Genomic DNA, 21,303 nt, shown 5'->3' on the forward strand with positions numbered 1-21,303 from the left:
GGGAAGGCTGGTGGGATGGGAGGAGGGAGGACAGGGTAATCCATGTCTAATATGTAAAATTAAATTAATTATAAAATAAAAATAATAATAATTTTAAAAAAACTTTAAGATAGGATCACAGCTCACAAAAGTTTTTGCAATGGTTACAAAGGTGGTCTTTACCCCAGTTCTAAGATTCTCATTTGTATATGACTCAATTCCATGGACTCTGTATCCTCTGAACCCTCATGAAAATTACGTGTAATGCTATTTACAGAATTCTATATTTTTGTTAACCAGCTCCTTTGGACAACTTCATCACTGCTTATATATCCACTTCCAAAGGAGCTTCCATGTTTTCAGACAATTATAGTAATTACTTGACTCTTAGTGCCAATTTTCTGTATTAATTCTGTTTTGTATTTCTCTAACAAAATATCAATCCTTAAGCTTCAGAAGAAAATTTAATCAGCTAGGACTTAGAGGCTGAAAGTCTGAGATTAGGAAACTATGGTAAATAGCCAATGGTGAATGCTTCATTGTGATGGCATCACCAAGGCAGGTGCAGAGGTAGAAAAGACCACATGGAGAAATAAGTGGTGACCAGGCTTGCTCTTTGTGTAAAACTATACTCTCATGATATAAGTGCTTTCAGCTATGTCCCACTTCTTAAAGGTTCCACTACCTCCAAAGAGTGCCACAACTGCTGTCAAACAGGCACCCAGCACATCTAAAACACAGGGATACCACGCACCATGTACAACAATCAACTCCAAGTGCATTCAGCATGTAAATATAAGAATTGCAGCTATAAAACCCTTTCAAAAAGCACAGTAAAAGAATGCTATGGAGTTATTCTGTGCAATGACTTTTAACATAACCTCAAAAGCGTGAGCAACTAAGGTGAGAATAAACAAAATAGGATTCCCTCAAAATAAAAGTTATACAACAAATAAATTCAGTGAAGAAATGGCTTGCAAAACGGAAAACAACAAAATTTACAAGCTATATATGTATGTAATAAGGTGTTAATATGCAAAATACATGAACTCAATTAACTCAAAATATATGAGGAATTCAATTAACTTGCAAAAATACCAAGAGTCTGATTAAAAGTTGGCAAAGAATTTGATGACATCTGTAAATAATGTTCAACAAGTATGTAGATAAATGTTCAATATCACTAATCTCCAGAGAGATGCAAATGAAAACCCTGAAAAAGATTTCATCTCAGTCTTCACATAATGATGAGTGCTAACAGATTGTTGGTGAGAATGTAAATTGGTATGACTACTACAGAAAACAATATACATGTTTCTTAACATCTGAAAAACAGAATTGCCATATGATTCACCTAGACAACCACTAAGTATATATAAGTATGAGTAAATGAAACTAGTGTGTCAACACTCATACTGTGTCCACTGTAATAGCATTCACATTAACCAAAAAAAAAAAAAAATGCAATCAACCCAAGTCCGTCAACTCTTGGGTTGATGGATGAATGGATAACACTAACCAAAAAATGCAATCAACCCAAGTGTCCATCAACAGATGAATGGATAATTTATCTAAACCTAAATCAAAGACTTAAAAAGCAATTTTATAAGAATTCCACAACAAAGTGAACAGTCATTTTTAAATGAGTCCAAGACTTTTGATTTTGAAAATAGCCAGAGTTCATTGTAAAGGGGAGGGGAATACACTCTCCAGGCCTCAGAGTAGACCACAGCCAACAGGACTATCATGTAAGGCAAACAATTCTCAGAACCCAAAAGAGAACAGTCATAACAAAAAAATTCAAGAAAATGGAAGTATAAACCACAAAAGGAAAAATATTTTTAAAGAATGCATCTTTTAAAGCATTTGTGTAGAGAAATAATGTGTATGTGTACAGCAATAATGTAAGTATTCCAAACAATAATGTGTAAATTATTTAAATGGACATTTCTCCAAAGAAATAATGCAGATGTCTGAGAAAGACATGAAAGAATGTTCAATCATAAGGAAAAAAGGAAATACAAGTTGAACCATGAGCTATAACTACAAATTCACTAGAAAGACTGACAAGATGTAAGGTCAATACACAATAGACAATTACTTTCAAATAGAGCAACAATAAAATTTTAAAATACAATGATATTTATATTATTAATAAAATAATAAAAACAATAATAATAATACAACAATGAAATGCCTCAGTAGCACTTGTCAGGCTTGAGCCTGATGACCTGGAGTTCAACCTCCAGGACACACACACTGTGTAAACTCCCACAAGTTGTCCTCTGACATCCACATGTAGGCTCTGTGGCACACGTACACACAAATATATTATTTTTCATATATGTGCATGTTATTTTTTGCAAAGGTAGTAGTAGGTGGGATATAAAATGGAAAAATTTTTCAACTTTCTATTCCTCTCCTTCATATTCTGTTATATTATGGAGAAATTATTATAATATCATTACATGTATACTATCATAGATGTATTATTCTTTCTGTTTTATTTATTTTTATTTTTGAAATTATAATTTAATTACAACATTTCTCCTTTCTCTTTCCTCACTCCAAAGCCTCCCATATACCTCTCCCCACTCTCCTTCAAATTCATGGCCTCTTTTTTCACTAACTGTTATTAAATGTATATATGTTTTTAAATAACATTTTAAAAATCTATACAAATTTATACCATGTAACCTAGCAGTCGAACTCCTTACAATTCACCCAATGAATTAAAAAAACTTAAACGTAAATGTTAGTGACAGCTTTGTTCTTAATTGTCAAAACATAGGAACAACAAAATGTCCTTCTTTAGTTGAATAGTTTATTTTAAATACTGTAACATTCCAATTCAGTATAATATTACTCTTTAATAAATAGAAATAAATGAGCCACCAATCCAGTAAAGACATTAAAGAACTTTAAACCCATACTGACAAGTGAAAAAATTTACTCTGGAAAAGTCAAAAGTATACAGGAAATAAATGACAAATGCCTCATGTCATATTTTATCTTGTAATCCAAAATAAAAAAAAATGAAAGCAAAAAGGGAAGTATTTGGGAAGAAAGAGTCATCCAGTAGGAAGAGGGAAGATGACAAGAGAAGATGACATGTCAAACGAAAACTCATTGTCTATAACATAATATGTAGTTAAAAAAAAAGTACTGAAGCCACCTACATACAAGTAATATTATACTGCCTGAGTAGGTTGTATTTGTGTGTTTAGCCATTTAAGTGTGTGTGTGTTTGTGTGTCTGTGTGTGTGTGTAAAACAAAAATTAATGAAAAAAGGTAATGTATTTGAAAGAGTAAAAGAAGAAATGTATGGGAAGTATTTGGAGGAGGAAAGGAAAGAGGAAATGATGAAATTATATTATAATATCAAAAAAGAAATAAAAACCAAACATCAACAATAAGTATAGGCTTAGATGGGTGAGATAAATGAACTTTTGTGGCTGTAAAGCTAGTCAATAAAGTAATATAGTGGTAACTATATGGCATTATGCATGTTAAAACTCATATTTAATTGCATGAAATAAAGACTTATCCCACATGCCAACTACAGATTTTAGTTAGTAATAACTTATCAGTTCATTAAACCTAATAATTTTTCTTGTAAAACTAAAATTAAAACAAAGCCTACTAATTTTTAAGAGAAGTTAAAGTTTGCCTGAAATTTTTTATTTATATTAAAACATCACAAACTAAAGTTTAGTACTAGTTGTGGTAGTGCATGTCTTTAATCTCAGCACTTGTGAGGCAGAGGCAGGAGGTCTCTGTGAGTTTGAGGCCAGCCTGGTCTGCAGAGTGAGATCCAGGACAGCCAGGACTATACTAGAGATACCTTTTCTCAAAAGAAAAACTTAAAAAAATTAAAAATGCTAACATTCTTTGAGTTTTTCTATATACTTTTTGATCTTCAAAATCTAAAAAGATAAACTTTTAAGCCATAAGCTTATAATATATTTGAATGAAGTGAGAAAATAGAAATTAAATTATTAATATCAAATTCTTTGTAGACCAACCATATGCAATTATTGCAACAATAGTAGAAAGTTTTCCTTTATAGAATTAAAGGTAAAATGACGTATTATATACTCAACACAAACAAACAAATTGATGCTTAGTTTTCCTACATTTACAGTAAGTAGGAGAGCTGAGATGATAAAAATTATTTAAAAGTTACAATAGTATTTAAACTTTATAACTAGGAGAAGAAGAGGCAGACCACAGGAATGGAAAGTAGATAAATTCCCCCCAAAGAGCATACTCTGTATAACAATTTAGATATCTTCCACAACAGTGGGAAAGAATGAATTATTCAATATTTGCTGCTGTGAAGCAACTTAGAAAATTACCTCACACCACACAGTAACATAAATTTCAGAGGGATTAAGCAGAAGCAATGAAAACTAAATAAAATCTATTCAAGTACTTATTAAATTTTGATTGAAGAGCTGCAATATAATTCATGAGAAGAAATTACAAATTGAGAGATGGATAAGTATGTAAAAGTTCTTTTAAAATGCAAACAGAAAAGGTATTTTCACAGTGGTAAGAATGGCCTTATGTGTACCAAATACAGAAAAATGAATAAAAATCATTTAAATTCTCACAGAAACAATGCACACAAAAAGGAAACAAAATAGAGAAATATAAAAAAAATACATCCACTATAATAAAAAGAAAAACACTAAAGAGATGTTACTATTTTGTATGTCAGGTTGGCAAAATGTAAAAGGGTGGTTCTGGTGCAGCTATATGAACAGACAGTCTGTCTTATACAGCACAATGATCTCACATGAACAACAAGTAATTTTAAAAGTTAGCATCTTGAGGCCCACCACCTCTTAACCCATCTCAATAATTCATTTAAAAGTATTTATTATGTACATTTAGGCAATTTTTAGCTACTACAGAATGAAATTATCAACAAAATAGGGTGAAATCCTGTTATTGCTTTCTAATGTATACATCAAGTATAGAATCTAGTTAGGTGATGATGCAAAACTAAAGGAGAAGAAAAGAAAGAAAGGAGGTTCATTGTGGGGGAGATGAGTTTGCATTTTTACATAAGCTCATTGTAGTATACTTCATCACAGTAGCATCTGAGTGGAGACCTTAAAGAGGTAAAGTTCAAAGAATAATGACACATGATATGCATAAAAAATATACTACAGAGATACTCACAATTGAAAACAATTTCAATAGTCAATATTGTGGCTGTCAGATAATGAAGGCATAAAAATTATGCAGCTGTTAAAAATTTTGGAAAGCTGCTTAATGAGGTAAAAATTCTCAGAATGTAGTATTAATGAAAACTAAAACACATACATACATACACACACACACACACACACACACACACACACAGACACACACACACACACACACACACACACACACACACACCTAATGAACCTATAAACACAGAAACATATCTGGAATGAAATTACCAGTTATTTCTGGAACTGGATCTTAGACAAAATTTCTAAATTTTCTATAATGAGTTTATGAAGTGGTAGCTGTTCCAGCTTTGACTTTGAAACACTACTCCTAGTGAGGCAGATGGTAACTGCCATTCCTACCGATGACCTGCCCCTGGGGTGTGACTGAGATGAGAGCCCTTAGGACCTGAGATCTATACATGATGGCCATCTTGGCTCCTTGTGATCCGGGATGCTGGACTGCAGACCAAGTCAGAGTTCTCCAGAGAACCATGCTGGACTACACCTCACCTCTCCCAGATCCTATAACTGACCCCTTTACTGGTTGTAAGTTATCCTGAAATAAACCTCCTTTTAACTACCAGATAAACTACGTGAAGTTTCCTTGTTAAATCCCCACTTTAAGTTTATTTTGTTTTTATACCATGACAAACATATAAAGGTAGACTTTATAATCTTAAAGTATACTGAAAGTTGTTTAGGACTTTTAAAATTAAAGTTCTTGGAAGTTGTGCTTAGGGGAATAGGTTCAGTTTTAGCCATCACACATCAAGAGTCATGTTGACCTTTTTACTTACCATATGACCTATGTGGATGACATCAAGAAAACTTTTTTCTGGATACAACAGGACGGTTGCACATATGAAGTCATAGAAATTGTGATAGCAGGTGAAAGACTTATATAAGCTCAAACCAGACAAACCCAGCATGGAGGATGACAGGTAGACACAAAATAGCACCACTAACTGAGGAGCTATTGACATTTGATAGGTACTTGGAGACAGGCAGGAAGCTTTCTCTAAAGACAGTACTCTGGTAAGGTGATGGCACTTCTAGGCAGTCCTCACTCCCAAGTAGTTTGTCACCTCAAACTGGACTTAATTTTTGGTGGGAAAGGATGAAAATTCAAAGGTGTATGGGTAGAGAGATTAAATATAGGAAGAGTTGGGGTGAATATGATTAAAATGTTATATTAAATTCTCAATCAATAAAAGTATATTAAAAACAAATAAGACATGCTGGAAATGAAAGGGCTGATAGAGAAGGTATTCCAAAACTATATAGCATATGAGCTGAAGGACTTGAGTATAGAAAGAAGTTCCTGCCCTGCCTGGTCCTGCAGCTGTTCAGTCCCAGATAAATACACAGAGACTTATATTAATTATAAACTGTTTGGCCTATTGCTCAGGCTTATAACTAACTAGCTCTTACATTTAAATTAACTCATAATTCTTGTCTGTGTTTAGCCACGTGGCTTGGTACCTTTTCTCAAAATGGCATTCTCATCTTACTTCCTCCAAGTCTAGCTGGCAACTCTGTCTCTGCCTTTTTTCTTCACAGAATTCTCCTAGTCTGGTCACCCCACCTATACTTCCTGCCCAGCTACTGGCCAATCAGTGTTTTATTAAACCAATATGAGTGACAAAACTTTGCAGTGTATCAGAGCATTATCCCACAGCATTTCCTCCTTTTTTTCAACAAACAAAAATCCTAAATCTAATCTCCTTTGTTTATCTTTTTCCCTGACCATTATCCATAACAATTTATAACCAACATTCTAAACAAATACAAACATCCATAATCCATTATTTGGGAATGTGGACATAGTTTTCTAGGCTACTTCCTGCTGATTGGAGGCATGGGTAATCTTATGGGGACCCAAAGAAAATTTAGGATTATGGTCAAGTCCTGACTGGAGTAGTCTATGAGGCTGGATCATCCCAGCCAGCAGCCTTGAAGCCTTTCTGGATGTAGAACTCAGAGGAAACTGCAACTGAGGTGCTCTGAAACATTGGATCATCTGGGCCATCGTTCCCACTGGAGATTTTTCAGGAGTTGTTCCTTGATCAAGCCATATTAACCTGGAAGCAATCCACAGATTCTCATCTTCTGTGGAAACAAAAGCAGAACCTCTTTCCAAAGCAACATGTCCTTAGACCCAAATTTTCAAATCAAGATACCTTTAAAATATATATGTTGGTTTAGCTTAGCAGTCACCATAATCAAATGTTTCTCTGCAGTTAAAAATTCCAAAGACAACACAATAATATACAGTATTCCAACTCTCTGTCTATATTCCATCTTTTTGTGGCTTTTTAAAATTAGTCTATTTCTTTTTAAGGACTTTCTCTACCCTTTCTCTCTCTCTCTCTCTCTCTCTCTCTCTCTCTCTCTCTCTCTCTCTTTCTCTCTCTCAAGCCTATGTACATTTTTAAACACACTGTAACCCATTTAGGGTTTTTTTCATCTGAATCTGTTTTACTGTGTATCTGTAATCATTTTCTGACCATTGCTTTATACTGCTAGAACTGAAGTGACAGCCCTGGCTGTTGGCTCCACCCCATTCAGCTTTTCAACATGACACAGGTACCAAGGAGTCACGCTTATCTCCCCAATTCTGGGAAGCAGTATTAAGTAACATGCCTGCGTTTTTAAGCCCATGACTGCACTCTCAAGTCCATAGGCAGCAGCTAGGAGAATCCTCTCTGTACCATGGCCTGTAAGAGAGACTGAAGAAATCCATCACACTATTTAGCTTATGGCAGCTAGCATCTAGCTCCATCTCTCAGGCAGCTGTTGGGAGGTGTGTCTCTGTGTGGTTACTGGCATGAGACTTCAAGACCAGGAATCCCAGTGCAGCTCTGTTTCTCTGTGTTAAGAATCCTTTTTAAGCTTTATCAGGTCTATGTGGATCAATGCCTGATGGTGAGCACCAGTTGTAGACTGAAGATTCTGTCCCACCCGGTCCTGCAGCCATTCAGTCCCAAAGATTTATATTATACATAAACTGTTTGGCCTATTGCTCAGGCTTATAACTAACTAGCTCTTACACTTAAATTAACCCATAATTCTTATCTATGTTTAGCCACCTGTTTGGTACCTATTCTCAGTATGGTATTCTCATCTTACTTCCTCTGCATCTGGCTGGTAACTCCATCTCTGCTTTTTCTCTTCCCAGAATTCTCCTAGTCTGGTCGCTCCATCTACACTTCCTACCTGGATACTGGCTAATCAACATTTTATTAAACCAGTATGAGTGACAAATCTTTACAGTATACAAGAGCATTATCCAACAGCAACTGGGGGTATATAAAGGAGAGGAAAGATGTGAAGAGGACTGAATCATCTTTCACTGTGTGAAAGGCAATATAGGAAAGGAAATAGAAATTAGCATTGCCATTGCTTCACGGAGCAAGGCCAATAGGTTAGATTTAGAAAACACGTTTCAAGTAAAAATGAAAACTAGCTTGCTAACAATAACAATAACATCGGGTAGTGATTAAATCATCAAATAGTAAACAGCCTTTTCTGGAAACATTCACACTGAAACAAGTGTCCATATGCACTCAGTAATAAGAGTGCTGTACATGATTACTAAGGATCATGGCATTTCTGAGTTCCATCTTGTACTATTTTGAAAAGTTATTTTAGGTTATGACCAGTTACATAATTCTATCTGCAAGCATCTCCTTTCCCTTCAAGAGAATCTATGTAATACCATTTCCTTTCAAGAAAACATTTTCAAAGTGAAAATCGTCCCTCTAAATACACAGCCTAGAGATTTTTATTCTTCCTTATTTGGATAGTGAGGAGACATACTGTGTACAGACATCAATAACTTTAAAATCATGTTTCAAGTACAAGTATAATTTTTTTTCTATTACTAACCAGCATAACCCCCTAGGAAGAGAACATCTGGGCCATTCCATTTCAGCATATAAGACAACCACTGCACTTCTGTTTCCCAGTGTCCTGCACCATTTTACAGTTACTTCCACTGCTTTCAAAATGCCCGTAATGGAAATAGCAGCTGATATCTAGCTTTACTCCAGATCTTAGGAGAAAGTTTCTTCTTTAGCTCTCAGGACAGTCACAATTTCATTCATTTTCGAAATACAACAACAAAGAGGCCTCCCCATGGCCTCCTCCAAAGCCTCAAAATATTCTTTCAAAATGTTCAATGTTGTGTCAATTAGTGGCTAAACTAGTTTGAACATCATATTCTATGCAGCATGACAGTAACCTCAGAACCTCATAGCTAAGAAAGTGTTTATAAATAATCAACCCCCTAAGCACATAGTTTTCAAAACTGAAGCTCACACAAGACAAATAACTTGTCATCAGAAACTAAGTCAGTATTCACCTCAGGAATAAATTATAAACTAGGCTATTAGAAATCCATGTTGGGAGAGTTTTTCTTTTTGTTTTGTTGTTGTTGTTTTAGTTTTGTTTGTTTTTTTTTTTTTGTTTTTTTTTTTTCCGAGACAAGGTTACTCTGTGTAGCTTTGCAACTTTTCTGTAACTCACTCTGTAGCCCAGGCTGGCCTCAAACTCACAGAGATCCATCTGCCTCTGCCTCCCAAGTGCTGGGATTAAAGGCATGTGCCACCACCACCTGGCTGAAAGGGTTTTTTTTCAATATATGATTCTTCACAAAAATGTTTTCTCTGTCATGTGCCTTTTTCTATAAATTGCTGACTATAAAAAGTCAGAGATCTAAGGAGATCATGGGCACTATGAGAGTATAAGTTAAGCTAATACATATCATCTGATTTTAAAGTAAAGTTACACTCCTGTGGACCTAAGCCTAAAAAGTATTATCACCTGTCACATATCTGCAAAAATGGTTATGTATCATCCAGCTTAAATGTTAGTGAGCATGTGAGACTCAGAGTACAAAGGACTGTTCGCACAAAATTATGTATCATTTGTCAGTACTCAACTCTTCTGCAAAATACAATAATGGTGATCACATCTTCCCTCTTAGAGCAGTGTATTCCCCTCCACATAAAAAACTGTAATTTATAACCATATCACTCAATATTTTGTAAAAAGTCCTTCTTCCCCATCAAAACAAATGTGGCAATAGTAGCCCTATTTTGTTCAACACTGTATTCTCCACTGAAGGAAAAGAATATACATTAAATAAATACCTGTCCAAATAGTGAGTGGCTAAATCCAACCTCTCTTGCAACTTTACCCCCTTTCTCCTTTTCTATCATTCACGTGGGTTTATCTCCTTCCCTTATAACATAAAGATAAACATTAATCAAAATGCCAAAGTTGTATCTCTTTTCCTATTTCAGAAATCAAGACACCAACTCTCATACTGCTGTCTCCACATGGCTTCTTTGCTGAACTCCAAGCCCACATTTCAACTGTATTCAGCAGCTCTTGTTGGGATTCAGAAATAGCATTACTATCTGCATGAGTTCAGGCAAATCAATCCATTCATCCTGTCTAGATTAGATTACTCACAAGTAGTGCCACCCCATCTTTTTTGCATATAAATCCTTTTTCCAAGCTAACCTTCAATATTGCTTTGTAGTCAAGTTTTCCACCTATTTGCCAAATACTCCTCACATGTATCTTATTTCATCATGTACAACTGGCTATTCCCAAGCACTATTGTTTTAAAGTTCACTTCCAGGAGTTGTCTTTGCTCCCCTTGAAGCCCTTTGCATTCCTTGCATTTTTATTCTTCTTCCTGCTTGACTCTGTCCTCTCAGAGAGCAGAGACTAAGTCTAACCCATTCTGTGTCTCCCACATTTTCTTAGACTATTGTAGATACTTAGTAACCTTATATCAAATGGATCCAGTTTAGACTATGTCAGTAACCCTATTTGAAACTCTTTTATCAGGCAACATGCTTCCTGACCAAAGATTAAAATTCCTTCAAAAGGCTATATACATAGCTCTCATCTCAGCTCCCAATATATACTTTTCGTCTTTCTCTTCCCCCTCCCTCCTTACCCCCTTCTATGTCCATCAACAAAACTGTTCCACCACAGCCATCCTGATCCCTATGCATCTCTATGTAGCTCTAATACCTCCTCCTTATGGAAATGATAAGCTTGCTATATCCTCAAGCTTTGCTTAAACTCCAAGTTCTCTATTACATATTCTCATAACTCACTCCCATATTTATGCTTCATGGCATTCACCACTAAATAAAATGACATAGTTGTGTGATTACATGAGCACCAGCCTCTTCCCCATCAACGATAAACCTCAAACAAGCAGAGAACATGTCTGTTTTGTTCACATTTATTAGACTATGCACAATGGCTAACTATAACCAAATCCATTGATAGTGAGAAATAAACACATTACAAACAACTGAATTGATGAAGATGATTTGACAAAGACCACACGAGAACTTTACTACTTGAATTGTGATCAGTGAAACAACAGCATATTGAAATTCTCTGACCCACCTGGTTTTAGGTCAGAATTAGCATTTTAAAACCCTCCCAGTGGGCATTATTGTGCATTAGTATACGTTAAGGTCTGAGAAGCACTGGCCCTGGATGACTTCTGAAGACCTTCACACCTCTGAGATTTTATAAACTTCAGACCAAGACTTTGAAATGTGAAATACTCTGGGGGCTATCATGCACCAAATCATTTTGTGAATAGAAAAACTGAGATGCTTGGAGGGGAAGTTTTGTGTCTAAGGGTCTGCAAATCACCAGAGCTAGGAGTAGAACTCAGGTTTGCTACCTGCACTTTGCTCTAACAGGGTTAACTCCCTCCCTTCCTTTCTGATTATACTGAATCCCCTCAGTGACAGCTGTCATTCTAACAGTTTTTGTTCTAGCTCCCATATCATATATGAATCCTAAAGTCATCACCATTTCAAATATCTCTTTACTAATATTTTTCCTTAATCTTTGACTCTAGAATCCCCTATGCCTCATACCTATTGTCTTGTATTATGTTGATCTTCTGTAGTTTTGGAATGACTAGTACCAAAGGGTCCTTGGTCTTTAGAAATACAAAAAAGAACTTTGTTTGCAGCAGTCTAGATGACCAGAACTTATGCTATCATAGCTGCTTGAGAAAGCTGTGGGATATGAATTTGAAGCTGACAAACATGAATAAAAAGTCTAGTCTCCAGAAGTCAGCCCTGAGCCTTTCATTTGTAAGTCTTGTCAGACTCAAGACTTGAAGAGAAGGTATGATGACCATCATCAAGTAGCTGAAGAAAAATTATTAAGAAATAGCAAATTTCTTCCAGACACTTCTAAAGAACCAATGAAAAGAAGTCATGTGTAATTTTTACAAAATTTCTGACATAGTTGCTCAAAAATACAAAGAATCACCTAATGAACTAATTCCCTTTGGCTACAGGGAATTTACATAGACAGCAGTCAACAAATGGGGTGCTGAGGACAAATTCAAGAACTCGTGCAAATCAGAGCTTAATGGCTTTTAGGAAGCCTTCTAATTGGAAAGTTGTACAATTCACAAATATTTGGCCAAGTTCTCAGATAGCAGGATCCACTTCTAAAAGATACAGTCTGAAGCTAGATGCAGAATGACTGCAGCTGTGACTATGGCATCCTTTCTAAAACAGAAAATAGGTGGGAGGAAGCCTAGTTCCTATTGCTCTATACAAGGTCTCTAGTTGCTCCCCAAAACCAAGAGCTGTCATTTCTTCTGCTCCTGCACTTGGCCAACAAAGAAGCACTGGTGATCCAGGGGCCTGTGCTTTCATTTCCCACTGGAACTGGCTGTGCTCTGTCATTGAACAAGCTACTTAAGCTTGCTGTACCTCAGTTTCCTCATCAGTAAACCAAAGATAATAGCAATCAGCCGCTTCACAGGTTTGACATAGAAATTCAATGAGGTAATAAATACATATTAAACCCTCAGCCCAGCTCAGAAACATTAATAGTAATTGGTACAATTTGTTTTGCAATTACTATCAGGGGCATGACAATGTCATTAACTCCAGGGAGAAGCCTCTATCAAGCAACCAGACCCTGTCCTTTACAAGTTCAGGAGGGATACAATAGCTTCAGCCAGTCCTCTCATAGCTTCAGACAAACCAAACCTCAGGAACCAACACTCAATAATCCATACCATTCACAATGGAAATTCTAGCTCCTCACACTCTCCCTTCCTGCCCAGCAGCCCCTCTTCCAGACACAGTGTGGGGCAGCCTATTGGGAAGAAAGGTCTTCAAACATTCAGGTGTTTCTGTCCTCCTCCCAAGGACATATCTGAACCTAAGAGGATGCCCACCAGTGGGGGGTATGTGAAATCTGAATTCATGGGTTAGACTGGCAGCAGAGCTACCTGGGATTAGGGGTGGGCTGGCAGTGGGGCTTCCCTCACTGAAGCAAGAAAAGCCTCCCAAGTTTGTAGAACTCGGGCCCAACCCCACTGTGAACCTCTCAAAGGAAGGGGGAAGGGCTCCACCTGCTTGAAAGGAAGCAGTTATTTACAACTTTCTACTCACTTGCATCTAGGGACTGAAATAGGGAGAGAGAAAGGGGCTGTTTGGTCTCCTTCTTCCTTTTGATTTCCAGCAGCCAAACACAGCTGCAGAGAAAGAGTTAAAGGAGGGAGCTCCAGCCATTACCCCATCCTTGGTGCCTATGGCTGTCTAGGGGGTCATGACAGTGCTGTCTGCTCTGGCTAGGGGCCACTCTGTGGCTTTATGCAGCAGCTGTCCCGCCCCCCAAGCAATTTGCAAGGTCAATGCTGACCTGCTTCCAAAGAGGAACACAATTCACTGACAATGAAGCAAATCGCGCATATTATGACCACATCACAACCCGCCCCCCAACCCCCCACCCCTGCCGCCTTCCTCAAACCAGGTTTTACCCCAGCGCCTCCCAGCCTTAATGCCACCTCTCAGCTTCCACCAGCCCCACTGGGGAACCCACGATAGCATCATAGCTGCAGAGCATGTCTCGCCTCCCAACCAACCCAAGGAGACTCTCCTAACCGGAGAGAGATGCTATCTGGAAAGGAGACCTGAGCTTGGGGGAGGGGGAGGAAGGGAACATCTCTGTCTCTTACCGAGTGCCACAGTCACTTCCCCGAAGCAGAGAAGAAAAAAAGGATAAAAGAACTGAAACAAGTTGGAGGCTAAGCCTTGATAAAACGAGGCTTCTTCTCTTTCTCTAGGTCTCTGTCTTAGTCCCTATCTCAGTCTGTCTCTCTGCTTTGCTAGCTAGCTAGCCAGCTAGCTAGCGTGCGCTCACGCTATTCCCCTCTTCTTTCCCTCCCTCCTTCCCTCCTTCTCTCTCTGTCTCTATCTCTCTCTGTCTCTCTGTCTCTCCCTCCCTCCCTCCCTCTGTCTAATCTCTCTGTCTCCTCTTCCCTCCCTCCCTTTCTCTCTCTCCCCCTCCCTTCGTCTCTCCCTCTCCCTTTCCCTCTCTCCTTTCTCCCTCCCTCTTTCCTTCCCTCCCTCTCTGCCTCCCTCCCAACCTTCCTCCCCTTCTCCCCACCCCCTTCACTGGCTTTACCACAGCCTAGTGCTGAGCACCAGGCTAAGCTAGGGTTCTAAATACAGAGCTGCAAACGCTTTAGATCTGTGGTTGTTTTACGAAAGACTAAAGTAGTATTTCATTCTTTGAGGTTTCCAGCAGAGAAATCAAGGGAAGCTCAAAGAGAAGGGGAGGAGCAGGGCAAGCAAAGCGGAGAGAAAGAGCAAAAGGCTGAGAGCAAATAGAAGATAAAGGAAGTATGAATTACCAAACCGCAGTGAGATGTTTACTTCCCTCTTCAGGACCTAAGAGTGAGCTTCCTCCTTTTCTCTCTTCTTTTCCTTCGATCCCTATGGGCGTGCCTTCTAATCCTGGCTCCGAATAAAGGTTTGACAATCCTGTCTGTTCACATTCCATCTCCGAGGATAATAATGGCTCAAAACAAATACACATAAAAAGTTGCTATTCGCACTCCACTAAGAAGAAAGAGTCTAGCTATGCTGACCCCCTAATAATCTAAATTCCCATCCCACCCCTATGAAGTAGAAGTGTGGACCCAATTCAAAACTGTCAGCTCAAGCTTTCCTTTAGGGAAAACAGGGCAACAGGAGGTCCATAATGATGAAAAAAAAATATGCAAGCCCAAGAGAAGAAAATTGACTGATACAAAATATAAAACAAAAGGAGGAAGAGCAGTTTGAGGAATGTAAAGGAATGTAAAGCTGTAACAGAGTTGAAGGAGACTGAAAGAATAAACAAAGGAACTTAAATTTGAGGAAAAATTACTGTTGCCTTGGACAAGTCGTTTCTTCAATCTAGCCTTCAGAACCATCAATGACTGTTTGAAAGGTGATGAAGTATATTGTCTTAAAAGACTCTTCTATGTAAGAGCATGAATTGTTGAGACCAAGATTGGAAAAAGCACAGGGACAAATAGCCAAAGGAATGGAAGCACATGAATTATGAACCAAAGGCTGTGGAGCCCCCAGCTGGATCAGGCCCTCTTGATAAGTGAGGCAATTGAATAGCTTGATCTCTTTGGGAGGCATCCAGGCTGTGGGACCTGGACCTGTCCTTAGTGCATGAGCTGGCTGTTTGGAACCTTGGGCTTACACAGGGACACTTTGCTCAGTCTGGAAGGAGGGGACTGGACCTGCCTGTACTGAATCCACCAGGTTTAAATGAATCCCCAGGGGAGTCTTGGCCCTGGAGGAGATGGGAATGGAGGGGAGGGGATGGGGGGAAGGTAGGGGTGGGGGCAGGAGGGGGGAGTACAGGGGAAATCATGGCTGATGTGTAAAATTAAAACACAAATATAATAATAAAAAAAATTCAAAAAAAAGACCCTTCTAGATCTAGCAATATAAGACCTAAAGACAGGAAACTGACAGATGCAAGAAAATTACCAGATTTCAAAGGCTCTCCAAAAATAAGTCTTCAATGACAATTCCACTGTTTTGTGTGTTTCAGAGCAACATGAATATGGACATGAGTGTAAATAATTACTGCTATCAAAAAATTCACTCTCTACTTATTCAGGATGATTAGCCTAAAACCTTTTTTTTTTTAAATTTTATGTGCATGGTTGTTTTGCCTACATGTATGGCTGTGTTCTACCTGTGTGCCTGGTGCCTAGAAAGGCCAGAAAAGGGTGCCAGATCCCCTGCAACTGGAGTTACAGTAGTTTGTGATCTGCCATGTATGTTCTGGGAATCAAACCTCAGTTTTCTGCAAGAGCAACAAGTCTTTAACCACTGAACCATCTCTCTAATTCCCTTAAACCTTTTAAAAATCAAACCTTCATATCATAATTTCTGGCCTATTCAGTCAGAGAAACATAAAGGACATTTGACTGAAAATCAATTAGTCCTCAATAAGAAACAGTAACTGAAACCTGAGTAGGTATTTAAAGTTTTTATAATTCCTAACACTCTATACTGCTACCCACCAAAGTGCATATGCACAACTATACATTTCTGTCAAAGTATATATCATCAGATTGTGTAGGGAGGGGGAGACACATAAGCTTGGAGTTATGGAGCTGAAAGAACACATAAAGATAAGCAGCATTGTACAAAAGCAAACATGACTGAAGGAAAAATAAATCACACACATTACATTACATTAATGGTAAACTCAGGGCCAATATCTAGACTGCTGACTCCAGACTTAGCACATTTATCCACCAAAAGAACATATAAGCTGTGCAAAAAACCAACTGTGTTTGTGAACAGATACCTATGCAAGCGCCTTCCTATTTTCATATATATATATATTTGTTTATACAAATATCCACTTAATGTAGTGGGTTAGTAACCCAATAAAAATGCATGTAACTATCATGAGGATAAGGTGTTAATTTTCTAGAACTTCCATAATAAATGGCCATCCTTTCAGTAGTATAAATCAACACCAATTTATTCTGCCATTATTCTAAAGGACAGAAGCCCAATTGAGCCGTTAGCAGAACCACACTCCACAGGCTCTAGGAGGAAACTCAAACTTGTCTCTTATTTCTGTTGGATCCTGGCATTCCTTGTCGCACAGAAACATCACTCCGATCATTGCCTGTGCCTTCAAGTCTCCTCTTACATCCCTGTGTGTGCAAATTTACAGTCACACTAAACCCAAGATGATTTCATCATCACTAACAGCTTCCACAAAGACTTATTATCTAGACATAGTTACAACATGAGGTTATGAACAGATATGGATTTTAGTAGGACACTGCTGTGGGATGTTCTGTATGTCAAATGTGTTGCTCTGATTGGTTAAAATAAATAAAGTGCTGATTGGCCAGTAGCCAGGCAGAAAGGATAGGGTAGGCGGGACAAGGAAGAGGAGATTGCTGGGAAGAGGAAGGCAGAGGAGAAAGATACTGCCAGCCGCTGCCAGGACAAGATGTAAGGTACTGGTAAGCCACAAGCCATGTGGCAACTTATAGACTAACAGAAATGGGTTAATTTAAGATACAAGAACTAGATAGCAAGAAGCCTGCCATGGCTATACAGTTTGTAAGCAGTATAAGTTTCTGTGTGTTTACTTGGTTGGGTCTGAGCATCTATGGGCCTGGCTGGTGAGAGAGATTTGTCCTGACTGTGGGCCAGGCAGAAAAACTCTAACTACAGGACACTACTCAATCCACTTCAGTTAACTTTTCATTTTTGTCCAAAATAATGAATAAAAAATAAACCAAGAGGATAATATTTTTCTGTTTGTTTATGTTTTTGTTTTTTGAGACTGGATTTCTCTTTGTGACAGTTCTGGCTGTCCTGGAACTTGCTCTGAAGACCAAGCTGGCCTTGAACTCAAAGAGATCCACCTGCCTCTGCCTCCAGAGTGCTGGGATTAAAGGCATGCACCACTCTCCCAACTTTGTAGATATCTTAATACAAATTATTTAGCTGACGATACTCTTGAAACAAATATTGTCCCTTAAGTCATATAATTCTACTATCATATATTTATTACACAAAACAATAGACTTCTTCTGTGACATTTTCATATATGTCCACCAAGTATATTAATGTATGGACCCACAAATACTCTCTGTTGTCTAATCACTGATTCTATTCTTTGACTCAAATAATCCTTTTGTTTTTACGTCCTATCTGTTTTTTTTTTTTTTAAATCTGGATAGCAATATATGATAAAACATGTGCTGTTTGTCTTTTTTAGTATGGCAAACACTTAAAATGATGATCTTACTAAAAAAAGACATGTAAACTAATGGAGACTATGAGACCCAGAAATCACACTATTTTATCTCTGTAAAAAATTAATAACATTTCATAATTACATTCATTCCATTGAAAATAAAGAAAAATTTTACTAGAGCCACCTAGGATAATATTTAAGAAGGTTCTTGCAGACAACCCATGATATAGGTCACAAAGTACATGTCTCAAGCAAGCATCAAGAAATAAGAAGGGAATTGAAACATGGAAGCTTTGCCTGATGGCAGCCCTCAGGCCAAAGCAGTAAATAAAACTCCAGAGAAACTAGAATCACTATTGCATCTATTAAATGTTTAGCAACTGAATATTAGGAAAAAATATAAATAAAAATAAATAAAGCCTAATTCATAGCATTTGCCATATTCCATAGTGTAATTGTACCTGCAGCTCTGTGGATGGGGAGTTAAGAATACAAGTACACAATCCAGTACTAGCTAAGTCCCCCACACAGTTCATGTGGCTTGAATAGTCAGGAGACAGAATTCAGGATGAACACCAAAGTTTGTAACTTATGTGAGAAAACCAAAAATAAAAAAAAAATACGAAGTAGATATAAACTGTCCAAATCTGGTAAAACTCATGAAATATGTATATAGGGACAGACTCCAAAGGATGTAAATAAAGCTAAAAGGATTAAGCAGAGTTTTAATACCGTCTATCACAAGGGATAATTGAAAGTTACACTTCAGCATTTCACTGTTTACTGAAACAAACATAAAAAAGATATAGAAATAACATAATAAAAGAGTAGATTATTGAGTCTACTCAGAAAAGAAAAAAGAGAGAATATGGATATGAAAAGAAAAAGGGTAGATTATTGAATCTACTTTTTAAAAGGAATTACTTGTTTAATGAAATTTTTGTCTGAATTTGTCAAATGTTAATGGACTGGACATTGTTAATGTTTCTTGACTGTATACATTATATATACTTATATATACTTTTTCTTATATTAGTTATAACTTTTTTAAATAAGAAGTGTAGTTAGAGTTTTCTTGCCTGGCCGGCCCAGTCAGGACAAATCCTCTCACCCACCAGGCCCATAGACGCTCAGACCCAACCAAGTAAACACACAGAAACTTATATTGTTTACAAACTGTATGGCCGTGGCAGGCTTTTTGTTATCTACTTATTCTATCTTAAATTAATCCATTTTTATTAATCTATACTTTGCCACATAGCTTACCAGTACCTTATGTCTTTCTTGTCATGGCAGTGGCTGGCAGCGTCTCTCCTCCCCCAGCCTTGCACTTCCCAGAATTCTCTTCTCTCTTGTCCCACCTATACTTCCTGTCTGGCCACTGGCCAAACAGCATTTTACTTATACAGAGCGATATCCACAGTAAAGAAGCCTGAATCTAATCTCCTTTGTTTAGCTTTTTCCCCTGACCTTATTAACCAACCATTATAAACAATGACAATATCCATAACTCAAATGACCAAAAACCACCCACCCCACCTCTTGGGAATGTGGGTGTCATGTTTGTAAAATTACTTCCTGCTGTCTGGGGGTGAAGGCATCTTTAGGGAATCCTGAAAAGAAAAATTTTGGGTTACCTGTCAGGTCCTGGGAGAGTTAGCTGTATCATTTTTCCAGTCTCTGCATGATGGGAAAATGTAGGGCTTGTCTCAAGTCCTTGCTTGAGTAGTCTATGAATCTGGATCATCTCAGCTAGCCATCTCAAAATTGTCCTGAGTAGTTTGTAGTGCAAAGCTGATCTTTGGGTGATGTTAATTGGTTTAGCGGCTTTATCATAGTGCATGTAGAGTCATCATTGTGGGATCCTGTCATCCTTTTGGAGATTTCAAAGTTGCTGTTAGGTGTGGTCATAGTTCATTGCAGAAAATCTTTTTCATGCCTCCTCTGTGGTTTGGAGCAATATCAATTGTATCTGTGGCAGAATTGTGTCTCACAGCCAGTCTCAAGTTCACAATACAACAGGTTCCATTTTCTTCACCAAGACATTCTTTGATTTCAAATCTCTGTGAGCAATAGCTGGCTTCCCTTGGGTACCAACAATCTCCATGTGAAGATGGGTAAGACTGATTGCCATAAACAGAGTGAGTTTGATCATTCCTTCCACTGTAACAGAATATCTATTCAAGTAATCAAAAAGAGATCCATGCTCACAGTAATCTGACATCAGTCACAGCTAAGTCCATGTGCCATTGTCTTTGTTGTCTGCTGCTATAAATCTAGGATGTTTTCATGGCATAACATCACGGTCTGATAAGTCTTTGCCTCTCAAAACCACAAACATTCTTCCCTAGAAGAGAATATCTTCACAGCAACTTCTTCCTGCCACCAGTTGCCTCACTAAAGTTCTCCAAAACTGACCTTTGCTAATGCTTTCTTGTAACACAATGGTCCTGGCAAATGTGCTCTGAACAAGCATTGGTAATACTTCATCCCTGGTAGCAGCACTGCTACTGCTACCAACAGGATGAGAAGCAGCTGACAACATGGAACAGTAGTCACCTCCATGATCCCACTGCCACCTTTTATAGCTCAGCTCACCCTGGACATAGCTTCTCCTCAGCAAGATTCCCAAGCTGGCCTCAAACTCAGGATCTTCCTGCTTCAATCTTCTTCAGCAAATCATATCTGAGTGTGCCACTACAGCTGGCTGCATGCAGCTCAGGCCTGAGCTGGGAACTGCAAGGCCACAGGTAAGTGGCTTTTTCATGAATTCCTGCCCCACATTGAGCATCAAATATAACACAATCTTAGCTGGTCTTAGTAATAAAAAAACCCAATGCCAGCTATTGGAGTAAATTCTGAAAAATCAGAGAGACAAAACAAGCCACAGCTTACCTCACCTCGCCAACTTCTCAGCGGATCCTGTTTCCTCAAACTGAAAGTCACTGAGTCCTCAGCTGAATGGATCTCAGCTGAACTGCTGCTGTAAGTCTA

At 38.0% G+C, this 21,303-nt stretch overlaps 1 protein-coding gene across 2 annotated transcripts in view; it reads right to left on the bottom strand.

Moving 5' to 3' along the window:
* The window catches only part of Gabra3 (gamma-aminobutyric acid type A receptor subunit alpha3), a 250,595-nt gene extending 235,626 nt beyond the window's left edge, over positions 1 to 14,969 (bottom strand). Inside the window, exon 1 of one of the 2 annotated variants that reach the window (XM_036174563.1) lies at positions 14,921 to 14,969. The gene's annotated coding sequence lies outside the window, so the exon portion shown is untranslated. Of the gene's footprint in view, positions 1 to 14,242; positions 14,485 to 14,920 lie in introns of those variants that run through there. The other variant, XM_036174562.1, reaches the window with a different exon arrangement.
* Between the last annotated feature and the right edge of the window lie 6,334 nt (positions 14,970 to 21,303).

This window comes from Onychomys torridus, chromosome X (genome assembly GCF_903995425.1).
Source record: "Onychomys torridus chromosome X, mOncTor1.1, whole genome shotgun sequence".
Lineage (NCBI taxonomy): Eukaryota > Metazoa > Chordata > Mammalia > Rodentia > Cricetidae > Onychomys > Onychomys torridus.